Source organism: Rattus norvegicus, chromosome 20 (genome assembly GCF_021556685.1).
Source record: "Rattus norvegicus strain SHRSP/BbbUtx chromosome 20, alternate assembly SHRSP_T2T, whole genome shotgun sequence".
Classification (NCBI taxonomy): Eukaryota; Metazoa; Chordata; class Mammalia; order Rodentia; family Muridae; genus Rattus; species Rattus norvegicus.
In genome coordinates this window covers 12,499,658-12,517,763 of record NC_141553.1, presented here as the reverse complement: position 1 = coordinate 12,517,763, position 18,106 = coordinate 12,499,658, and the positions used below count along the sequence as shown (strand labels likewise).

Here is an 18,106-nt window from a genome sequence, read left to right as displayed (position 1 = left end):
GATAAAATAAAATGGGTCTGTTTTGCTATCCTGGACTTTAACAGCTGATGCCCTACACTGTACCTTCCTTCTATGAAGTTGAGTGTTAACTCTCCCGAGCCCAACCCCCACTTCCTCATCCTCAATGGTGACTCTTACTCTCCTCACCCCTCAAAATGTTGCTTTCTTCTCATTCTACATACCTTACGCCATTTCTCTCCAAACTTAGGGGCCCAACTGCCCCTGATGATCTATCTGCTCAGACCCCAGAGAAGCTCTGACCCCTGCATCATCCTGGGCTGCTGCTCCTGGAGGCAGGACGCCCTGAGGCTGAACTCAGTCACTCCAGCAGCCCTCTCTCCTATAGCACATCTCAGTTCCCAGAATCAGAAACCCACTAGAGTGGAACCCTACTTTCAGCCTGGGACACTCCCGTGCTGCACCCACAGGCTTCTAGGTCACACATAGGGCAGGCTCTTTCTCTTCTGCCAGCCTGGGAGGAGGGTAAGCAGGCGACTGCCTCTCAAACAGGCTTCGCACCCATTTTCTACCCCATCTCCATTCTATTGCCTCTTCCAGTCTCAGAGGAAGCCAAGTAACACCATTCCTCAGACTTAGGAGAAGACACTTAGTACTGCTTACCACACGCATGCACACATACGCAAACAAGCATATGTATGTATGTATGTATGTATGTGTATATATACATATATGTGTATATGTGTGTTTATATAGACACATATATATAGAACACACATGAACTATACATGTAAGTAGAGTATATATATAATTCACAAGTACAGCGTACACACCTAAATATGTCCACTCCACCCCATGCATGCCTATACACACATTCACAAAGGTGCCATGTATGTCTCTTCATATGACTGTCAAAATTTAGGGAATTTTTTTTAAGATTTCTTTTTATTATTCATTTCTGTGTAAGTCTCGGTGCCTGTGTGTGGTGCCTGATCTCCTGGAGCTGGAATTATAGGTGCAGTGGATTGCCTGATGACACTGGAGCTGGGAACCCCTGAAAGAGCAGCAAGTGCTCTTGACCACTGAGCAATCTCTGCAGCCCTAAGTTGGTTGGTTGGGTTTGTTGGTTGGCTGGGTTGGTTGGTTGGTTGGGTTGGTTGGTTGGTTGGGTTGGTTGGGTTGGTTGGGTAGGTTGGTTGGTTGGTTGGGTTAGTTGGTTGGTTAGGTTGGGTAGGATGGTTGGTTGGTTGGTTGGTTGGGTTGGTTGGTTGGTTAGGTTGGGTAGGTTGGTTGGTTGGTTGGTTGGCTGGGTTGGTTGGTTGGGTTGGTTGGTTGGTTGGTTAGGTTGGTTGGGTAGGTTGGGTTGGTTGGGTAGGTTGGGTTGGTTGGGTAGGTTGGGTTGGTTGGGTAGGTTGGGTTGGTTGGTTGGGTTGGTTGGGTTGGTTGGTTGGGTTGGTTGGTTGAATTGGTTGGGTTGGTTGGTTGGGTTGGTTGGGTTGGTTGGTTAGTTGGTTTGGTTTGGTTGGTTGATTAGTTGGGTTGGTTGGTGGGTGGGTTTGGTTGACACGTCCTTGTTTGCTTGTAGATGCTGGAGTTGAATTTAGGCCATCACACATGCTAGGCCCAAAGCTCTAACACCGAGATATATCTTTAGCTCCATTTAGCTGATCAGTTATTTTAAAGAATAGACAGAGAAGGCAGTGACTCATTATAAATTCTATCTGCCATTTGGGCTTGTTGGGTTTTTTGTTTTATTTTTTCAAGTCAAGGGAGCTTTGAGCCTGGTGTGCTATTGCACACCTATAATCCTAGTACTTAGATTAAGGGAGGGAATAATGAGTTTGAGGCCAAGGTATGTGCTATAGCAAGATGGTGTCTCCAAAAGGAGGTAGGGAGCGGAGAGAGCTTGAACTATCTAGGGTGGAGGTGGTCTGCTAGCAAACAGCACAGGAAATAGGTAGCATCAGGAGTCGCATGAACATATCCCTAAGCAAACAGGAGAGGGGATGTTAACCAAGCCAAAGCGATAGCCCTACAGTATAGGTATGAGAAAGACCTTTGGGACTGGGGATGGGGCAGAGAAGTGCCTTTGTTCTTCACTTCAAGTGCAGGGCAGCCCTGAGCAGACCCTGACATCTGACATCTGATTTGATGACAATGTGAGGAAGGGAAACAGGAGTGACAGAGGCAGGTCACTCTGCCAGGAGTGCTGTAGGGACTGGCCAGGATCCAGGGCATAGCCAAACCCTGGCCCAAGAGACTACAGGAGGCTAGCGTGCATGGCTGTGTAGCCTCCCCACAGCCCTGTGTTCCTCCATCTAAATGAATCTCAATGTGCACAACCAGAAGGGTTTATACGATGCCTGGAAGCTGAGGAGCTGGGGCAAGTCACTGCCTGGATCAGGACAAGACAGGGCCACTCAGTAGTCTTCATGGCAGAACCAAAAAACAAAGTCTACATTTGTAGTAATGAAATGCATTCAAACCTTTTCCATAATTTCAAATTTTTCCAATTCTGAAAGTTCTCAAAGTAATCTGAATAAAATATAAAAAGCCAGTAAGCAAGCAGATATTAAGAGAGAACAAAAGACCAATCTTTTCACCAAGGATTGGTTCTTTTTCTCAGTTCTTTTTTTTTTTTTTTTTTTTTTTTTTTTTGGTTCTTTTTTTCGGAGCTGGGGACTGAACCCAGGGCCCTGCGCTTCCTAGGTAAGCGCTCTACCACTGAGCTAAATCCCCAGCCCCTTTTTCTCAGTTCTTTGACATTAGTATAGGTGGGGAAAAGGAGCTCTGAGACCGGACGAGGAGTGGCTAAAGAGCAATGGGCATCAGTCTTCCTCTACAAACACAGCAGGATTGCAGGCGCAGAACCCAGGAAGGGCCCTCCAGGGCTTCTCTGGGGAGGACAGCATTCATCTGGCTCTGGGGAATAGGGAAGTTCTTAGGGAATGCTAAAACGGAAGCCAAGTGTTTCCAGAGCTACCACTTCTCCTGAGAAGCTTCTGCTCTACATGAGCGCTGTTCTGGTTTGGCACACCAGCCAGGAATCCCACCGGAAGCAGCTGTAGTGCCCAATCAACATCACCCATGGCAGCAGAGGCATTCTGTTCCTAGCAGCTCAGCACTCCTAACAGCTCCCCCCTGACACACAGTAGAGGCCACAGGTGCCCACTAAAAAGCTCCTGCCTCCACGTGACAAAGGCCTTTGGGAGCTTCTAGAATCTGCCTGCCGCAGCCCACCAGAACCCATTTGCTCTCAGCCTTGATGGCTTAGGCTGTGCAGCTTACCCCAGGCTCTCAGCCCGGCTGCTTTGTCACTAGCTTTGAGCCCACTGTGCAGAGCAGACGGCTGAGGTAACTGGGATGGATTCTGGCCCAGCATCTTGCTTTATTTCCATCAAGGGAGACCAGATCAAAACTCAAGGCCTCCATCTGCCAGGACGATGAACTGGTATAAAAAATGAAGGTGTTTATATGCCAGAGGCCCAGAGGCCTTCCCTGGAGGTTTCTGTGAAAATTGGATACGATTGGCACATTTATAAAGGTGCTTTTCGGGCAACGGGGACTTGTTTGGATGTCCTCTCAGAAACATGTATCATTTCAAGCAGACTATCCAGCACAGAGAGAACACAGACTCACAGTCCCTTGTTCCACATCCGGTCCCCGAGTTCTATTCTCACCCTGTTCCACAGACTCACAGCTAGTCTTAGGATGACGGCACCAGACAACTACCCTGATAGCACTTTGACCTCGTTTCTCATGCCCCTGCACATACAGCTCCTGCTGTACTATCTCCTCGCAGCTCCGTGAACACACTGGGCACACCCCCAACAGCCCTTGTGCCAATTCCCATGAGCACAGAACTCTTCATCTACCAACACCCTCTGCAAGGCCTTCCCAGATGCCCAGAGTCTATCCTAACTACCCTGTTCTAACTATAACTACCCGGATCTAACTACCCCACTGGCATGGACCAACACTACATTCTCCTTTTCTTGTTTCCTTTATGGCCTGGCATACAATATAAGCATTAGCTGATTGCAGCCATGTTTTGTGACCTCCACAAGGATGTCAATATGCTGGAGGAGTGCCCAGCCTTTCCCAGGAACATCAGGCATGTGAGTGAATCAAAGAACAAAGGGAGGCATTGCCCCAGCAACTTGCTAATAAAAGCTCTCTGCATAATAGTCCGGACTCCAGTACAACACATGTCCCAAGTCCCCAGCCTTTCATGTCATCTCTCGTGGGAAGCTTGTGAATAAGTGACACTCTTCTGTTGTGACAGTTCGAGGAGGTCCGTGATCTGTGACTGTTGAACTCTCCACTGCCTCATAGGGCTGCTGGCGGGCCCAGGGGAGGCTTATCTGGGAGGTCTCATCTCACGGCCATGGAGTCAGATCTGGCCTACCACTTGCAATCTCAGTAACACTAAAGTACCTGCACTCTCTCAGCCTGGGATGGAGCGGGGGCACGGAACAGCAATACCCATTTGAAGGCGCACAATAGGGCGGAGCTACTAACTAATGGAGATACTCGAGATGACCAGCATGAAGCAGGTGCTTGATCAATATTAACAACTATTATTCTTACACAGGTTTCCTAGACAGACTGTTTAAAAACAAGTCTCCTGCTAAAAACTTTGTAAACAACCTTTATAAGCTTCGGGGGGTGCGGGGAGAAGATATCTAAATAAAGCAACTAAGAAATACAGAACGCAGGAGAAATAGTCTTCCCCAGGAAAACAGCCTCCCCCATTGGTTATCCAATACCAGTTAGTCAGCCGAGTCATATACATACAAGCAACATTACATGGACTAATCAGGATAGATAGATAGATAGATAGATAGATAGATAGATAGATAGATAGATAATAGGTAGATGATGATAGATGATTGATAGATCGATCAATGATAGATGATAGATCAATAGATTGATCAATCGATTGATAGGTAGTCAAATAGATCAATTGATAGATAGATGATAGATAGATGATAGGTAGATAGATGATAGAAGATAGATGGTAGATAGGTGATAGATGATAGGTATAGATAGATAGATATAGATTGATCGAATGATCAATAGATGACAGATAGATGATAAATGATAGATTGATCGATCAATCAATAGATGATAGATAGATGATAGATGGATGATAGATGGCTAGATTGATCGATCAATAGATGATAGATAGATGATAGATGATAGATAGATAGTGTATGTATATTCTGATTAGTCCACGTAATATATATATTAGCATATAATATATATTAGTCCATATAATGTGTGTGCATATGTGTGTGTGTGACAACAATTAAAGAGAAAAGGGCCAGAGGGCTATGAATTTCAGAGAACAAGAGACGAAGGTAACATGGTTAGAATTGTGGGGTAGAAAGGCAAAGGGAAAACAATGGAATCATATTTTAATTTTACAAGTAAATAAACTAAAATTTGGAATCATCTCAAGGTAGTGTGAAAACCGGAGTCAGGGCCACAATTCAGAAGCCAGCATGAACATCTGCTGTCATGGGCCAGAGTCATCTCCATCCCTACTGATCACTAGCTATACTTGTACAAGAACATGAGGCACCACAAGGTCCCCGCTGGACCATTCAGTCAGCTCAGCTGACTCTGGAGACAGGAACGGAAAAGGAGGAGCCTGCCTCTGTTACATCATGGCTCCATAGATAGAAGGAAAGGATAACTCACACTGTCCATTGTTTCTGGACCAGTCAGATGATGTGAAGCCAGACACAGGGAGCCAGCAGCAAGACATGCAAGTGAGGCCTTTAAGAAGAATCTGGAAAGATGGCTCAGTGGTTAAGGGTGCTGGCTGTACTTAGAACACCTCAGTTCAGTTCCCAGCACCCATGTGGTCTGAGGATCTGATGCCCACAAAGTAATTTGCTAAATTATTAATATAGTATAAATTAAATTTATTAATCAGAGCCCAAGATTCTAAGAACAAGTGATAACTGTGAGCTCAGTCCCAAATACCAGTAGCCCCTCCAAGGCACAGATAACACGTCAGAAGATGGGGTGGGAAAGTACGTAAGAACTTGAAGTCAGGATAAAGGGCAGGGGCGGAAATGAGTGGGAGACAGGAAACTGGGAAGTAAGAGTAGTCAGTGTGCATTAAGTACATTATGAAATTCAGTAATAAGTTTATAGTAATAAGTAATAATTCAGTTTCCCTTCAGAAAAGAGCAGGCCTACCAAGAGATCGTGGATCTGGGGGAGAAGGGGAGGTCGGGAGGGGAAGAAGGAGGGGAAGGAGGGGAAAATGCAGTTGGGCTGTAATGTATGAAAGAAGATAAATTAAAGAAAAACAAAGTGAATAAAGCATGCATGTTCAGCCCACTGAATTAATATAAAATCGGCATCCACTGAATCACCCACAGTTCAAAGTTTAGACTTCTACCAACACATACATCTTCAAGGTACTCACTCCTTCCTTCTCAGGCCCAGGCGTCACTCTCTTTCATGCAAGTAGCCAGTCATTAACTTATACAGTAGCACAGTGGCTACTTTTTATTAATGTTTTAGGTCTTAATTATATATAGCCCAACTAAATAAAATTAAACAATATGTACTTTCTTTTAAAAAAATACACCTCGGAATGTATTTGATCAATAAAAAAATATTGAGAAATTATACAGAAATGGTTAGTACATGAAGACAGTAGAGTGACCATAATGGAAACATAGCATTTTTGTTAAAAAAAAAATTATGGTGTCTGAAATGCTAAGGAGACACATGTGTCAAGGGATGAAATGATAAAGAGGCCAGATGAGGTTAGCATCATATTAGACAGCACCGAAGAAGGGAGGGGCAGAAATAGAACAAGCTGCTTAGGTCCAAACTTTGTAAAATGAAGGAAAGATATAAAGACTCTCTTTCCAAAACTAGAGGCATGTTTCAACTAGAGATGCAAAGAGCAGTATAAGACCAAAAAAATGCCCAAAGCATTTTAAAGATTTGGCTAAAAATTATGAGCAAATGCACAGATCCAAAAGAAAACATAAAGAAAATTAAACCAATGTGCATCATAATCAATTACCTAAAAGGAAAATCTTAAATGCTTCCAGAGGGCTGGTGAGCTGACGCTGCAAGAGAGGGTGCTTGTCACCAAGCCTGGTGACCTGAGGGCAATCCCTGGACCCACACAGTGAGAGAGAATCAACTCCCGCAACCTGTCCTCTGGCCTCCACATCAACACCATCACACATGTGCATTGACACACATGTGCACATATATGTGCATATATACACATGTTCACAAATAAACGTGAACAGTGTATTTTTTCAAGCTGCCACAAAAATAAAAACCATAGAGTAGCCTTAATGCCATTCGTATATATCCCATAAATGCCACTGTATACTTTTAATATATATAAACAATAAATTTTATTTCAAAGTAAAAAACATTATGTACAAAAGGGTGGACACAGACATGGTAGATGGAAGATGTTCTAGAAAGAAAATGCGGGTTGGGGATTTAGCTCAGCGGTAGAGCGCTTGCCTAGCAAGCGCAAGGCCCTGGGTTCAGTCCCCAGCTCCGAAAAAAAAAGAAAGAAAATTAAAAAAAAAAGAAAGAAAATGCAACCCAGAAGCAAATGGAACGTTATCCCTGACCAGTGAAGAGAAAACTGTCAATGGCCAGGGTGACAATGGCTTTCAGATATGAAAGTAAAATTACGAGTTTTTCCAACAAACAAAAGCTAAACTAATTCCCAATCCAATATGTCTAAGCTACAAACAATATTAAAAGAAGCCCAAAACACAAAAGAAAAATACCAGAAGGAATTCCAGATTTTGAAAAAGAAATCAGAAACAGAAAAGACATTAACATAAAGACATGTCTCTTTGTCTTCAAAGATAATAGACCATTTAAAACAAAAATAATACTAATGCCTTATAATAACATAGAAGTAAGGGTGTATGATAATTATAACCTAGAGAGTAGTGAGAAGGAAATAGATTACTGTAAGATATCATACTATGTGTAGACTAATAGTGCATTAAAGTGAACTGTGGTGAACTGAAGATGAATATTACAAATGGCGTCAATAATCAACCCCTAAGTTATCTTTCTCAAAAAAAAAAAAAAAGACATAGCTAAAAAGATAGTAAAGGTGATTAAATTGGCCAATAAACTAAAATGAACCCAAAACTGGAAAAGGGATCTAATAAAACTTGAGAGTAGAAAAGCCATAGCAAAAAGACCAAGTTATACGGTCATATTAAACACAAACGAATTAAATCCCAAATTAAACTGCATAGGTTTAAAAACTCAGTTAAAAAATGACTGTGGGGGTGGCAAGTAGCTGAGTGATAGAGCACTTGCCTAGAACACACAAAGACCTGGGTTCAATCCCTACCACATCCCCTAACACACACACACACACACACACACACACACACACACACACACACACGCACCATACTGAGTGCTTTTTATAAAAAAAGTCTTTAAATATAAACATGCACACAGGTTGACAAATGATAGGGAAAGATACGCGGTATTAACACTAATCAAAAGACAAAATGACAGGCTGGGGAGGTGGCTCAGCGGTTAAGAGCACTGACTGCTCTTCCAGAGGTCCTGATTTCAATTCCCAGCAACCACAGGGTGGCTCACAACCATCTGTAATGGGATCTGATGCCCTCTTCTGGAGTGTCTGAAGACAGCTACGGTGTATTCATACACATTAAATAAATAATAATTAAAAAATAACAAAATGACAACATTCATATCAGGGGAAGAAAACAGGTTTTGGAGAGTCAACTGGAATGCAGACTCATGCGTATGCTTCTGCACTTGGGGTTGACAGCAGACCCTTCTCAGCAATCCCCCTGTCCCAGCTTGCCTGACCGTGTCTTACGTCTTCTCTGCTATAGCCCCAGCTGCCTTTTCACTTCAGAGAAGTGGACTCTTGGAGCATGCGCTAGGTAGAATACCCCAGTGTGCCACAAAACTGTATGCCCCAAAGTAAGGAAGCTATAGAGAAGAACTCAAGGACGATACTATGACTGTGCCATCCACAAGCGCACCGAAGGTTTAGCACTTTTCCTTTTCCTTTTGCCTCATCATTAGTCTCTGTTCGGAAACAGCATCCTGATGAAAACCTTCCACTGTGGGTGAGTGGCTCCTCGTCGGCGCTGGAGTGTATATGTAAACCCAAGCCAGTTCGAGAGCCTGGCTCAGCCTGGGTCACCTGGACCCCTCCCCACACCTCAGGTACTTCTGCCCCGGAGCCACACACCTGGATCCTTCCAGTCACCTAACTGAGCCATCAGCTCGTCAGAAAAGTGCCCCATGACCGTCCTTTAAGCACTGCCCCAGTCATTCTTGGACAGCTTATCTTGTACTCTGTCCAGTATGAGCTGCTGACCTTTCCAGTAACTTTGGTTTTCTCTCTCTCAGCACCAGAAGAGGGCTGGACAGTATCAAAGACCTCAGCCTTGCGTCATATCACGGGCAATGGCCCAGGTCCTGGGGAATGGCTCTCAGCAGATGCTTGCTGGGAGCACATACAAAGGCTTCAGGCAGCAAGAGGGGACCAACACACAGGTCAGGCCCTATCCCTGGAGGACAGCATATTGAAGAAAATGGGGTTGGTTGGGGGTGGGGGTTTGTAGGGAGTTCCAGAAAGTACATGCCTCCACATTTGATGGTATCCTCTCTCTTGTTAAAAAAAAAAAAAAAAAAAAGTCACAGAATGAAATCAACTTTTCAGATGAGAGGAGAAGCCACTGTATCTAGCACCAGATAATTCTATTAAATGAAAGAAGAAAAAACGTAATCAGAACACAAGGATCTGATCAGATGTTCTCTGTCCAGATGCAGGTGCTGCACCTGCAGATACCCAGGTGACACCTGTGCTAAGGGCAACCAGGTGGCACAAGCTGAGCCAGGCATGGGTTTACATATACACTGTATTTACATATACATATATACATACACACACATACACATCCATATACAATGCATTTACATATACATTGCACTGGTATGGGTGTGTTCACACGCCCCAGCACTGACTGACGTGAAGCCACTCATTCCAACAGAAACGTTTTTCATTAGGATAATATTTCTAAAACAGAAAGTAATAAGGCAAAAGGAAAGTGCTACACCTTCAGAGCACTTGAGGATGGCACAGACAGTCGTATGTATAAGTTTCCTACTTTGGGGCATACAGTTTTCCAGCATATTGCACTATTCCAACCAGCCCAAGCACCAAGAGTAGACACCTCTAGATATAACTGTGTCCTCTATGTCTCACCAGCGCAAAACAGACAGCAACCTGCTAACGATTGTTTGAAGTTCCAACCTAACACCAGATGTCCCCCACTCTGGTCTCTGGTCTCTGGCCCCCCACTCTACCACACCACACCAGTAGGACATCTAATGCACCTTTGTTTTTACACATTTTCAATGACACAGCTAATGTCGTCATGGGCTTTGTGTTTATGTCATGGCAGGGAGGACTGAGGCTCCCTCTGAGGCAGTATGGTCTTCTGGGGCCTTTCCCATTAGGAAGGAATGAGTGAGTGGCACACAGCCAAGGATAGACCAGCACAGTAAGGGCAGTACTTGTGGACTGCCTGTGGGCAGTTTTAGCCCAGCACTCCAAAGGCCACCTTGACGACTTGGGACTAGATGAACTGGTCTATGGATGGACACATCTGGCAATGTGGCACTTAGGCACTCACGGGTACCATTTTTGCTAAATATATCTGCAGCCGCTGAGATCTTCCTGGCTCGCAATAAAGAACTCCCCCAAACCAAGCAGACACAGGGAGGGCGACCTTGACTCCTGCAGATCTAGGGGCAGAGTATCTCATTACCACGCCTCCAAAAGCAGACCGGAGTTCTGCAGTGCTGACAAGGTTCAGGGGGAGGACGAGCTGAGGTTTAAAAGGGTTCCTACCGGGGGAGGACAGGCGACGGTGTTCCAACTCAATTCCCACCACAGATTCGCTGGTACAATTACCATTTCTAAATAATTAGCACTCTAGGTCTCGGAGGAACGGAACGGGAAGGAAATAGTTGGCGATGAGCTTGTTTACTCCTCCAACTCAGAAAATAGCATCGTGAGGACAATGTGTGGCCATGACGCATCTGTGGAGGTGGAGGACACAGACCTCAAAGAGCTATGGCCCGTCCCTCCATGCAGATATCCAGGCCTGAGAAATTCCTCCATGGGGAAGTTCAGTGCCTTGCCCACATCTAGGAAGAAAGGGTTTCTGTTGTTGTTTTCTTTTCCTATTAGATCCAATAGATCATACATTAGGTAGGTGTATATACTCATTTCAATTTTTTAATTAGATGGGTGGATTTTATTGATCATAAGCCTCCAATGATTTATAAAGGGGTTTTTGATTTGGTGTCAGCATGTGGACTTAGGTTAAAATTTTAAACTTCCTTGCTAGTACTGTCCTAGCTTTCTGAGTGGGTCACTTTCATTGCCAGACTCGGTCTCTCTGCCCACTCACCAGCATTGCCTAAAAATACCTCTGCTGGATTTTCCAGACAACCTACCATGTGGCAATCAGTGTCAGAGAAATCAGCTGTGCCCCGGTCTGCCACCGCTGGCTCTCTGTACAAGCAGACCCTGTACAGACAGCAGGCCATGCACTCACACCCTGCTCTCCATAAGCACAGGCCATTGGAGGATGTGTGCCTGTCCTATGTGTAGAGGCCTTGGGAATTAAGGAATGCACAAGAAATACCCCCAATTCCCACACAGAAGTGCTGACAGAGGCACATTTTCTCCTAGGAAGTTTTCCATGCTTATACCTGTCTTGAAACAAAAACATGTCTATAAGGACTAAAAGACCAAGGTAATAGTTACATAATTATTCTCTAGCAATAAAAATATATGTTCTTTCTCCTGTAAACATAAAAGTGGCATGTGCCCATTGAGGAAAACTTAGAAAATTCAGAAATGTGAGAAACTGAGTAGCATTGATCCAACCTCCCACAGAGACATCACAAAGCTTCAGCTGTACCTTCCTGTGTGTGCACCATACGTACAGACACATGGGTAACTTTACATTGTAGTCACTATTTTTTACACATCTTTCGCATGTGCCAGTGTACTGGGTGTATATCTTCATGTCATGAGTCAGTTCTGAGAACACTAATTGCTACCTAATAATCATTGTGCTTTAGCAATGCAGTCGCTCATCCACTTAAAATCCTCTTATTATGTGGGGCTATTAGATTGCTTCCATCTGGTAAGCAAGTTAACACTATCGTGAGTATTTTCTGTACATAAATTTAGTATTTCTCTGACTTCATCCTAAAGGTAATTTCAGAAGGGGGGAAATTTCGAATCCATAAATGGTTTTTAAAGTTTCTCATGTGCATGAACACTGAGTCCTCTGGAAACCTGATTTTACAGCCATCCTGGGACCTGAGATGATATTCGCAGGCTCTGCATTTTATGGCCAAAGCCCAAGTATTACAAATCTCAGACAATGGTGAGTGAGACGGTGGGCAAGCCACGTGTGTGCACAGGCTCCGTGTCTGAATGGTAGAGTCAGCCTCACTCTGAGCTGGCAGGTAGCTATCTATGCTCATATTGTGAAATACGGGCTCAACATCTGACTAGGATATGCATGGCTGGATGGAACTGATGAGGCATGTGAGGAGTTAAAGACAGTTACGCCAAAGGTCCAGCAATGTAGCAGAGTACACTGTAGACGAGAAATCCAGGGACTTTCAAACTAGAATTAGTTCTTAAATGAACCTAATCATAGTAACACAGGAGCGAGGATAAACATCACTGTGGCCTCCATCTATAAGGATCTGTGCCCAATTCTCAACAAAAGTAGTCTCCAGGAACACTCACGGAGCGCTGAGCCCATGGGTTCAGACTCTAATACTATGCCCACTCTCCATCAGCTGAAGGGGACGGGTACCAGGAAACAAGACGCCCTCAAATGTCTGAAGCTACTGCAAAGCTTCCACATAAAGGAAGCTCTGGCCGTGTTTCGGTTTTCCCCACATGCAAAAGTATAAGAATCCTCTGTTTGAACTCCGAAACATAGATCAGACCCGACTTGAGGTCTCAATTGTGTAGAGTATGCAACTACATAGTCTGGCTCACCAGCTAGCTGGTCTAACACGTGCATCCCGCTCCCTAAAGAGCTGAGAAACTGGGGTTGGGGATTTAGCTCAGTGGTAGAGCACTTGCCTAGGAAGCACAAGGCCCTGGGTTCGGTCCCCAGCTCGGATTTAAAAAAGAACCAAAAAAAAAAAGATCTGAGAAACAACTTCTGGGCCACTGAAATTATCTCTGTATCAAAACTACAGAAGGCAGCAGGAGGGTCTACTATGGTCCTACAAGGGTAGTTGCAAGGTGATGTATGCCAGCATCTCCAAAGATCTAAATTCAGCCATCAATCTTGTGATCACTCCATTTTTTGCTTGCCGCCACTGCCAATGTAAAATTCACTAACAGTGACACATATTTTAAGCTAGTATGTACACTTAACTTATTGAGTCTTAAAGTACAAACAGTGAGTGTTCCAGGACGCTCGGATATTAAAAACCTTTGCCTCTCCTCAGCACTCTCTTGGCAAGCTGTGGGTGCTGTGTCTGCTCATCACTTGCCCCTTACAGGCCACCGTCTCCTCTGACTGAATGAACTCTGACCTGTGCTAAGTTCTACCTTACAAATCTGGCCCTTTTTAACTCCCAGATGTGGTGTCATGGTTAGGAACAAAAGATTTGGTCATATTCTCTGCTTTGAGACTACAGATCTTCTTGGGGTTTCTCAATTCCCGATGCTATATACACCAACTCTAGCTGCTCCCTCCCTCAGCTATGATGGATGGATACCTGGAGCCTTCCCCTGCAGACCCCTTTCTTCAGCATCAACTACAGGCCCGGACCCACTGTGAATGCTCAGCTAGAAACGCTACAAACAACACTGGTCTCCAAACATGGATGCCCAGCACACCCACTGATAGCCTAGCCTCCCTTAGAGGAGTGTGGCTCCGGCCTCTCTAGAAGCTCTGACAGTAGTGGGCTCTCCACATCTACACAGGCTTGACCTCCTCAGCTCCTTAGAGCGTTTGACATTGTAGTCAGCAGTCCTATACTACATTCTTTCCCAAATTTACTAACAAACTATACAACTCGCTTCCTTGTGATATTTATAAGCCCATGTGATTCATTCCGATAAAACACCTTATAGTAATCATATTATTTTTATTAATTCTTAATTCTAGTCGCTAATGGATGGGAATGGAAGGAAATGATTGCTTTCAGGACCGTCTCTTCCACGTAAACAAAGTAAAATTCTCCCCAATCACCCGTTTAAGAACTCTGGAAATAAAAGGTTGGAGGAATCCAAGAGTCCCTTATTCAAGAACAACAACTAGATGGTGGTTAAGAACAGCACATGGTAAGAAGGTGTTTGTAACTTACCCTATTCTCATCCCCTTCCCAGGTTCGCTGAGAGCTCAGGGTCAGGAGGCAGCAGCTACCAGAAGGCAGGGCAGGAGTTCACCTCAGCAAAACCACCTACATTTGACAAGGAAGAATGGCATTCAGTAAGCGAAGCATCTACCTCCCTCCAAAAGCTAGAAAAGGAGAGAAACTTCAACCCCATTCAATCATAAGCAACAATAAATATTAGGATAAAATATGCGAATGGACAGAAAAACAAGACCAAAAGTCGGTGCCTTGCAAACAAAACAAAACTAAAGAAAAAAGAAAAACTAAAACCACTAAAATCAAGAAATAAAAGACATTACTACTAAATGTACAAAGATAAAAAAGAATAAGGAAACAGAATAATTTATATCAACAAAATAGATGAAATTAATAAATTCCTATAAACATAAACTAAAAACAAAAACAAACAACAAAAAAACTAATCCTAGAAAATATAAACAAACTTGAAACAAGTAAAGAGATTGAATTAGGAAAAGAAAAAAAACTTTCAGGGGCTGGAGAGATGGCTCAGAGGTTAAGAGCACTGACTGCTCTTTCAGAGGTCCTGAGTTCAAATCCCAGCAACCACCTGGTGGCTCACAACCATCTGTAATGGGGATCCAATGCCCTCTTCTGGTGTGTCTGAAGACAGCTACAGTGTACTCATAAATAAAATAAATAATTCTGTAAAAAACAAAACAAAACAAAACAAACAAAAACTTTCCCCAAGTGGCTTTTTGGTAAATTCTCCCAAGTGTTATTTTTTTAAAAGGAATGCCAGTTCTTCCTCAACTCTTCCAAAGAACATAAGGATAGACCATCCTCTTCTAATCTATGTCATTTTTATGAGGCCAGCAATATTCTGACACCAAAAACATTAAAAAAAAAATCACAGAAACCTGAGACAAACATAGAGCCTGAGACAAATCACAGCAAAGCCCTAGCAGATTAAATCCGGAAGTACATGTGGAGGATGATTCAGCATGGCAAAGTGGCATTCATCCAAAACTCCAGGCTTACCATCCAAACTGTAAGCAGTGTCACAGGAGTGGAAGTGCACAGTCCCACACTTACCCTTAACCCCACACACACAAGGCCAGCACTCGGGAGGCAGGGGTAGAGGTGAGAGGGTTTCAACTTCAAGGGCAGCCTGGGGTACAGAACTGAGAACTCAGGCCTATAACCCAGGGACAGCTCAGTGACAGAGCGAAGCAGTAAGTCACTCATCCCTACACTGTTGAAGTGATGGTATATATTCCCACTCTTAACTTCTGTTCTTGGCCTTCCTTTTTCTACTTTCTGTTAGCTTTTTTACTTTGAAACGTGAATTTTCAACTTTATCTTTTTAAAATGCAGAATTTTAAAGACATCAACTTGATTCTGAGTACTACGCTTTCTGTAAGTCTTATTTATTTACCCTGTTGATCAGTTGGTAGTAGATAATTCCACTGTGACTTATGTAATTTGGATGATCTTTAATTTTTTTTCAAATGTCAAACACATAGGCTTTCCTTCACTATCATCTCTCACTTGACTTTTTGGTCAAAGAACATGGTCTGAATTTGAGATTTAATGAGCAAATATAAGATAGATTTGTTTTTTAATGTTTCATATATTTCAAGGGATTATATATTTTCTATAGGTTACAAGTTTTGTATATGACCACAGGACTGAACTTTCTGTGTACCACTAAACCCTTCAATACTATTTTTATGTGTGCATGTGATCTACCTATTACTTTAAACGGAACACAATAGCTCACGTGATTGCATATTTATCAATGTTTCCAAGTCAGTCAATTCACCTCATGAAGATTATCACCACGTTTGTATGTAAGCATTCGGAATAGCTGGGGTTCAGTTAACAGATACAGTGACAGAGCACTGAACAGGGCTTCAGTCAGTGACAGACCACAGCAGCCCCATCAGAGTATACCAGAGCTGAGCCAGGAGAGAATTGCTTGAGCCTAGGATTTCAAGGTCAGCCTGAGAAGTACAGTACAAAATAAATTATGAAAGAACTGAAAACTTCCTGTTTCCCAGGGGTAAAGCAACCACTGTCATGCCATAGCACACTCCTTACTCGTGTGTTGTGACGCTGATATAGACAAGCCCGCTGTACTGCCATTCACATAAGACAACAGCACAAACAATCACACAGAGTATATAATACTGCATAGGGACAACAGACTATGCTTATCGTATTGTATTTTTATCATGTTCTTAACGTATACTGTTTCGACTTGGAAAAAGTTAGTTTACTATAAAGAAGCTTCAAATTGGGCTTTTGGGGTAGTCAAGAAGAAGAAACTGTTACCATAGGAAGGGACAGCTCCATGCATGCCATTTGCCTTGAAGACCTTCCAATAGAACAAGGCGTAGAACCTTGGGTGTGAACCAGGTGTGATCCTCTGGGTCACAATTGCTTTGGGGGTCATATATAGCCTACATATCAGATATTTCCATTACGATTCACAACAGTAGCACAATTACAGTTATGAAGTAGCAATGAAATAATTTTATGGCCAGGGGACCAGCACAACATGAGGGACCGTATGACAGGGTCACAGCTTTAGGAAGATTGAGGACCACTAGTCTAGAAGTAGAAGACAGTAACACTGACGGCCATATTGTTGAAGGCCTAGGCTAATGTGAATGTCTGGGTAGTTTGTTTTAACCACTTTTCCTCCCCAAAGAGCCAAGAGCTTTCTGAGGGGGAGATGAGAGTACAATTATTGCTAAAGAAAGAAAAACTTTGGGAAAGTACATCAGGGAGTGTGTGCATAGGCCACCACCCTCACAGGGACAAGAAACACTCAGCATGCCCCTAGTCACCAAAGCAAAAGCAAGCAACGTCTGACCAAGTGGCCCTGTACATGTGACATTCTTGCAGTCAGGTAGCAGACTTCCTCTGAGCTGACAAAGAAAAGACTGAAATCTGACACTGAGCAAGGAAGGTCTAGTTTGCTCTAGTTATAGCTTGGATCTAAAATATTTGCTGTAGTGAGAATTTTGATTTCTTTTAAAAAAAAAACAACAACAATTATGTTATATGAATGTTTGTTTTAATCCCAGACGTGGGATGAGAGGCTGCTTCACAGCAGGTGATTACGATTTGCCTCGTGCACTAGCAGGAATGTGATTTTTGCCAGCTGCAGATCGTTTAATTCTGGGAACTCTGGAGGGGGTATAAATGGGAGAACCCAAGAGAGCTGCTGCTCCCTCGGCGCTGCATTTGCTGGATTGCTGGATATTCTGATGATGAAGTTTGGATTTGCCCCAGGAATCCCCTTTTCCCTCTAATCTCTCTCTCCTACCTAGTGTTGAGGGACTGGAGAAGAATAAAGGTGGGAAGGGAGGAAGAGGTATAAGAACCCAATTATAAATACACACACACACACACACACACACACACACACACACACACACGAGTTTCCTACAAGCTTACATGTTTCAACATTTGGTCCCGAGCTGGTAGCATTTGAAGGAAAGGTAGAACTTTTAGAAGGTGAGGCCTGGCTGTGATGAGTGGAACTCTAAGAGGAGTGGGCCTTAATAATTACATCCTAGCCCCATTTCCTGCCCTCCTATTTCCTAATCTGCTTAGATATGAGGAGTCCCAGCAGAATGTCCCGACACCATATGACAGACTATGCTCCACTTTGCTTTCTGTTATGGTAATAAAACACTGAACAAAAGCA

The 18,106-nt window shown here is 43.5% G+C and overlaps 1 protein-coding gene across 50 annotated transcripts in view; it reads right to left on the bottom strand.

Annotated features, from left to right (window-relative positions):
• Pcbp3 (poly(rC) binding protein 3) overlaps positions 1-18,106 on the bottom strand; it is a 263,941-nt gene that overhangs the window by 124,410 nt on the left and 121,425 nt on the right. For all 50 annotated transcript variants that reach the window (XR_015644623.1, XR_015644631.1, XR_015644634.1 and 47 more), the window contains 1 exon segment: positions 14,398-14,493. The gene's annotated coding sequence lies outside the window, so the exon portion shown is untranslated.